Below are 7,192 nucleotides of genomic sequence, written 5' to 3' on the forward strand. Positions count from 1 at the left end.
GCCTGAGACAAGGACATGGAAACAGGCAGTTTTATTGGCAGTGGGGGTGGGATGGGAACTAAGCGGTGGTGGAGAAGGCCAAGGTGACCCCAGGACTCAGGTGCAAGGGAGTGGGAAGAATAAGACAAGGAAGAAGAAAGAGTCAAGACAAAGTGTATCACTGAGGTCACTGCAGTAGGCAAGGGGATTTCAGAGGCAGTGGAACCTCTGAGAAGTGTATACACTGCATCCCGGAGATGTCCCTCCAGAGATCAAGGTAGGACATCTATCCCTAGCCCCCACTGAACCCTCCCGTTGGTTGAGGGCCACCCTCAGGGTCATTCACTCTCCTTTGCTTTTGGGCTCCTCCCGGCCTAAGCAGCACCTGCAGTTTCACAGAGGGTGCTCGGGAGGGATGATGGCCATTTGAGCCTGAGCTTGCGGGGAACTGTCCCTGGCAGCTCTGGCTAAATTCAGAGGTAGGCCACCGGCTTCACTCTTTAAGCAGGAGCCAATACCTACGCCCCTTCCATGATGGACTTATTCCTCCCATGCTTTTATGGGTTGAATTGTGTCCTCCCCAAAAACATAGTCCTAAGCCCCGTGAATATGGCCTGATTTAGAAACAAGGTCTTTGCAGATGTTATCAACTTAAGATGAGGTCATTAGGGTGGGCCCCTAAAATCTAATATGACTGGTGTCCCGTCAAGAAGAGGAGAAAAAACACAGAGACAGACTCGCATGGAGGGAAGATAACTGAAGATACACAGGGAGAAGGCCACGTGATAAAAGAGGCAGAGACTGGAGCAAAGCTTCTACAAGGCAAGGGACGCCAAGGATTGGTGGCAACCAGCAAACACTAAGGGAAAGGCTTGGAACGGAGTTTCCCCTAAGGCTCTGCAGAGAGGCCATGGCCCTGCTGACACCCTGATTTGGGACTTTGACCCTCCAGAACTGTAAGAGAATAAACTTCTGTTGTTTTAAGCCACCCAGTTTGTGGTACTTTGCTACCGCAGCCCTAGGACTGATATACGTGCTCATTAATCCACCTCTACGACGCCTGAGTGTTTCACGGGATGGAAACTGTTCCCAAGTTCTTTACGTAAACCAGTCTCTGGGTCCCACTTTGGTTCAAATAGAACCGCACTGCCGTTAGGAGTGGTAAAGGTGGGGCCGGGTTGGAGACACTGGTATGCAGCTCACCCAAGCCTTCCACCGGTATTCTCCTCTCCCCGTCCCTGTTCCTGAGACAGTTCTGCTCCCAGCATCAGTCTCAGAGAGAGACACCTGGACCAACTCAGGCAAGAACGATCCACCTTATGGAAGAGTGAGGACTTCACCAACCAGGTGCCATGCACACCCATTTCCACTTCTTCAACTCACATGCTAATCAGCTTCCCCTCCCGTCCTCTCAGTGGACTGGACACCGAACCCTCCCATTCGATGTCCATCCCGTTGTAATGACGGATTGTTAAGCACATGGACCCTTGGCATTACCGAAGCCCATCCTTCCCACCTTCCTCTTGGAGAAAGGGCAGTATTACCGCATCACCTACCACCCCAGACCTACTCTTCTTCCTCCCATTCTACCTCCTGCTCATCTCTCCATTCTGACCTCGGTCACATTCTCTTTTTCTGGAGGCTGAGCCCCTGGGGTCTTCATACCATCCCTTCAGCTTGCGGCTGGATTCTAGACTTAAAGGTTTTATCCAACGTAAGCAAGAGGTTCCACCAATGCCGACGGCTAATGGAAGCCATCGTACTTGTGAGAAGCAGAGGATCAACACCTCGAGCTGGGGATTATAAGCCTGCTTCAGTTCTTTCCCACAGTTCCTCCTACTGTGCTGGGTGTCCCAAAGACAGCTGATGCCTTACCCCAAACTCCGCGGAGAAACGCATGGAAGCATGAGAACATGAAATTGGAGATAAGGACAGAGCGAATGGGGGGAGGATATGGGAGAAGAGGAGGAAACAAATCTTTAAGAACTACACTACTATGTATAAAATAGATAACTTATGAGACCCTACTGTATAGCACAGGGATCTCTACTCAATGCTCTGTGGTGACCTAAATGGGAAGGAAATGTAAAAAAATGAGTGGCTATATGTACACATATGATTGATTCACTTTGCTGTACAGCAAGAAACTAACACAAAATTGTAAAGCGACTCCAATAATACTTAATAATAAAAAGTATTTATACTCCAATAAAAATTAATAACAAAAAGAAAAGAACGCAGAGAAAACTCCACGTATCTGCCCGTTCAATTCTAGGCTTTGAAATGTAAAGAATTGCCTGTTTCTATAGTTTTTTACAGACCCATCGTCTACAAGGTTCCAGACAAGCACAGCAGACACCTAATTTCACTGTTACATCCTGATTTGGTTATTGATGCTGGTGACATTAACGGATACCCTCAACAGTGACATCCACAGATAACCCCCAAAGCCTCCAATTGCTTTGGCTTGGTCCTTCCTCTAAAATGTACGATCGCTCTGCGACACAACCAGAAACTGTCATTTCACCTCCTTTTAATGATTCTTCCCACTTTTCTCAAATAGTGAAGTGTTCCCAAAGCCAGAAGGGATAAATCTTAGATTATATCCCATCCCCACCCACCCCCAAAGGAATCCTTGCCCGCATGGTGCATGCCTGGGCCATTTTTACAGGTGGTAGGTTGAGGGATACCCGGTATTTGAAGTGTTAACAGTACCGTCTTTCCCTTCCTACTAAAGTTAGGAAAGTCACAGGGTGGATGGAGAATGGACCAGATTATGAATCAGCAGGACTGGGTTCCAGTTCCCCTCGCTCTTCCAGCTGTTTCCTGTGTAACCTGGACCAAGTCTCATCCCCTCTCTATGCCTCAGTTTCCCTATCTGTAAAATGGGGGAAATAATGCCTACCTCATAGGGTTGCTGTGAGAATTCAATGCCATGTCCATAAAGTGCTTAATCACAGTGACTGGTTCCCGACAAGCACTTAGATGCCGGCTAGACATCATCGACCTCATCGTTATTATTACTGATCAATATTGTCAACTTCATGAACCCTTCTCTCTATGGAACCCCTGTTCCCCAAACGCTCCAGCCATTAGAGAAGAACCCAGAGCTGGCTCCAGGAAGGACTCCCCCCCACCCCCCTGCTGTTTGTGGGGAGTTTGTTGAGCCTCTCTGGCGTGCAAGACAAGCCGCAAGGCCCAGAGAGGAACAGCAGCCTTTAGCGGTACTGGAGACAGGCGGCCGGCGGAGGCTGCATGTTTCTCGCCCACAAACAAAAGTTGCCTTTCATCCGATCCACTGCTCCCAAAGAGGACTCACTTCCTCCTGCCTGGGCGTTGATGAAAGCTGACAGCAGAGGCGAGAAAACAGCCAACGCTCTCCGCGCGTGATAAAACCATTACAATCAATTTAGGCAGCTCGCAGGCGCGCAGACAGACTCTGTGTCGACTGGATTCTGTTACGAGGAGCGGGGTGAGGGAGTCTGGGGCTGGGGCTGGGGCAGGTGGGGGGGCGCGAGGGGGGCCCTTCTGGGAGGCTGGCGCATTTGGCCTTGCTCGGATGGGCCCCATTACGGCTGCAGGCTGGCGCCGCTGCTGCGGGAGCTCGCTACCAAATGAAACTGTCATCCCACTGCTCTCGGGGAAGAAGGGAAGATGGGGAGGGGGCGACCGGTGTTAGCTTAACTCCTGTGGTCTCACAGACTAATTGCTCACTGTGGAAACACGCCTCAAAGTGCTTTGGGCTCGTCAGTAATAGGGTATTAGATGCCACCCATTCCGCAGCGCATCGATCTGTTTCCTCCCCAGGCCTGCTCGTGGCTCCGCTCCCTGACATCCTGATGACTCTTATTCTTTTTTTTTTTTTTTAAGTGTTTTCTAAGCGTGTGTTTAGCAGGAGTGGTGCCTAAGTGCTAATTGTTACACCACAGATTGATTGGCGACAAGATGGCTTGCCAAGTTCCTCCATCTCCTGCGGGAGGGGGGCAGGGGAGGAGGGAGGAAGGGCACGGAGGGTCCAGGGGGCGGGGAGCGGTTGTTGGGGGAGGAGGGAGAGGAGAGGGGAATCCTTGATGCTTCTGAGTTGGAAAGCGTGCCCGCAGCTGCGGAGGCAGCAGGGCAATCTCTATTGATATTTTAGCATCATGTTCTGCCTTGGAAGAGTGGCAAAGATTTAGCCACAAGTGCTGACCCTGGACCAGGATCCAGCTGATGGAGAGCAGCAAGGGGGGTAAGTGGGAGGAACAAACATCGCATAGCCCTGGGCGGGGAGAGCATTGCTTATCCATGAGACCCTCTCAGCAGCCCCACCCTGGGTCTAGGTTAGGGATCCCCAGTCCGTGCTCTAGAGCAGGGGTCCCCAACCCCCGGGGGCCGCAGACCGGTACCGGGCCGCGGCCTGTTAGGAACCGGCCACACAGCAAGAGGTGAGTGGCGGGCAGGCGAGCGAAGCTTCATCTGCTGCCCCCCCCCATCGCTCGCATTACCGCCTGGACACCCCCCATGACCCCCCCATCCGTGGAAGAATTGTCTTCCACGGAGCCGGTCCCTGGTGCCAAAGGTTGGGGACCGCTGGTCTAGAGGACCTTGTACTTACTCCACTGCCTTTTATCACAGTTATTTCTTTAATTACCTGGCTCTTTTCACGGGCCAGTTTGCCCCTTGATGGTCAGAACCATCACTGGGCCAACCATGGCTGGATCAACAGAACTTAACACAAAACCTGACACATTCCTCCAAAAGCACTTGGGTTTGATGTGTCTGGAAGACCTGGTTAGCTGAGAACTTCAAGATTCCCAAAAGACACACACAACGGGTGCCCACTTGGGGCCCCAAAATTCCTTTAAAAGATAACACTGAGCGCTTCCTTACAAGAAGTAGAATCTTAGTATTGGCAACTAATTCCCCCAAACATTCCCACCTGACAGGTGAGCCTGACGATTCTGAGTGAGCATCTGCTCAAAGTGAGGCACTACGGAGACTATTACTGCAATTGTGGAATCCAACCAGTTTAAGAGAGCAGCTTCGGACCCACTTCCAAACTCCATCTTCCAGGTGAAGGGGAGGGGGGGATAGGAGACGTATGTGGTGAGGGGCATTTTGAAGTTACACAGCCCGGGTCCCACCTCTCATTAGCTCACTGCCACTGGCAAGACACTTGCCTTCCCGATGCCTCAGCTTCCCCATGTGTAAAACAGGGATGATGACAACACCGGCGCCTGTGTGAGCCTGTTTCCTCATCATGAAATGTGGGGTAATGATATCTATTTCGTGGAGCACGGTGAGGAGAAAGAGATGTAATGCATGTGAAAGAAGTTGGCTGGGCCACAGCAACCCCTTACAAAATGCTGCCTTTTCTAATTTTATCCTCTCTCCAGCTTCTGTGATTGAGCCGTACTTGGAAGTATTTGCCTCATTTTACAGGCGAGGAAATGATGCTCAGAGAAGTTGGAGAGTTTGTCCAAGTCTCCTCTCTCTCTCATACACACACTCTTCTCAATCAGGGAAGCAAGGATAAAAACCCCACCGTTTCTGCTTCCAGATCATCCCTGCAAGGAACAGCACCAAGTCTCCAACCCAGTTCCAAACTTCAGCTCTGAAATTTTGTGCATCTATCTATAGCGACGTCGGTCAGCACTAGGGGGACTCTCATAAGGCATTTTAAGACCTATAAACAGGGCTTCCCTGGTGGCGCAGTGGTTGGGAGTCCGCCTGCCGATGCAGGGGACAGGGGTTCGTGCCCCAGTCCGGGAAGATCCCACGTGCCGCGGAGCAGCTGGGCCCGTGAGCCATGGCCGCTGAGCCTGCGCGTCCGGAGCCTGTGCTCCGCAACGGGAGAGGCCACAATACTGAGAGGCCCGCGTAGGAAAAAAAAAAAAAAGACCTATAAACAAATTGTGGAAAAATAATCTTTGTCTGGGACTGTTGATCACCTTCTTTCTGCAACCCAAGCTAAGGATTCTTACACAGTTTTTCTTAGGTCTTTGTTTTACAAACTATCCCTTCAGCCTCAGTGCTATTTGTCATGTAGACTCTCATATGAGCCACAGATAAGGATGATGATGATGGTGGTGATGGTGATGTTGATGATGATGACGGTAGCTAATTTTTTGTGTGTGTGTGGTGTATGCGGGCCTCTCACTGTTGTGGCCTCCCCCGTTGCGGAGCACAGGCTCCGGACGCGCAGGCTCAGCAGCCATGGCTCACGGGCCCAGCTGCTCCACGGCATGTGGGATCTTCCCGGACCGGGGCACGAACCCGTGTCCCCTGCATCGGCAGGCGGACTCTCAACCACTGCGCCACCAGGGAAGCCCGGTAGCTAATATTTTTTAGTGGTCCCTATATGCTGGTAACTCTACCTAACATTCTAGATGCACTTTCCTCTTTAACTCTCAGAATAACCTCATGACTTAGGTATTTCCCTCTTACAGATGAGGAAGCAGAGTCTCCAAGAAGGGAAGTCGCTTCCACAGGGCCATGCAATCAGTGTCTGGTCAGGCCTGGATGTGAAGCCAGATCTGTTAAACCTCCAAGTTGAAATGGTGACCTCTGATCATGTCCAGTGGAAGCCTCAGGAAAATCTCAGGGAATCCTTGGGCTCTGGGGGACTCCATTTGAAAAGCACTGGCCTCCGTTTCTTCTAAATCCAAGAATCTGTAATTTTAGGTTGTTGGATGTTTGAGCTCCATAATCCCCTCTGCTGCTCACTGTAAAAATCTCAAGGAGGAAATAAAGAACCGACCGAGGGAGAGACCAGAACACAAGCCTGGTTGGTATTTCTTTGGCCACCACTTGCCAGGTAAGTAGCCTCCTACTGCAGGCAGGGTGCATTTTGGTGATAATTCCTGGGTTCAGATCTGAGCTCCGCTGCTCCAATTGCTGTGTGACCTTGGGCAAGTACCTTGATGTCTCTGAGCCTCAGCTTATGTACTTATTATGAAGATAATAATAATACTAACCCCATAGAGTTGTTACTGGATTAAATGAAATCCTCCATTTAATTGTTAGCACACTGCCTGGCTTACGATACGAACTGCACAGAATCTGTGTGTGTAGCTATACAAGGGCTTTAAAAAACTGTGCTTAGCAGCCGAACACTGTTTTTTCTTAAACACTTTAAATTCAATCTTAAACAGAGACCAACATAAAAGGCAGATAAGATGGGGAGCTGCTCTATTTGAAGCGGCAGCACCTCCATCAGAAACCCCATTGGCAC

General features: G+C 50.5%; 1 long non-coding RNA gene across 2 annotated transcripts; it reads left to right on the forward strand.

Moving 5' to 3' along the window:
* The first annotated feature begins 3,314 nt into the window (after positions 1-3,314).
* LOC132598368 (uncharacterized) lies at positions 3,315-6,912 on the forward strand. Of its 2 annotated transcripts, none has more exons than XR_009566473.1 (4): positions 3,315-3,451; positions 4,118-4,207; positions 4,905-5,031; positions 6,408-6,912. It is a non-coding gene; the product is annotated as an uncharacterized lncRNA (long non-coding RNA). The 2 variants fall into 2 exon arrangements; XR_009566472.1 differs by having other exon boundaries at positions 6,643-6,912.
* Positions 6,913-7,192: the final 280 nt, after the last annotated feature.

This window comes from Globicephala melas, chromosome 13 (genome assembly GCF_963455315.2).
Source record: "Globicephala melas chromosome 13, mGloMel1.2, whole genome shotgun sequence".
NCBI classification, from domain to species: Eukaryota; Metazoa; Chordata; class Mammalia; order Artiodactyla; family Delphinidae; genus Globicephala; species Globicephala melas.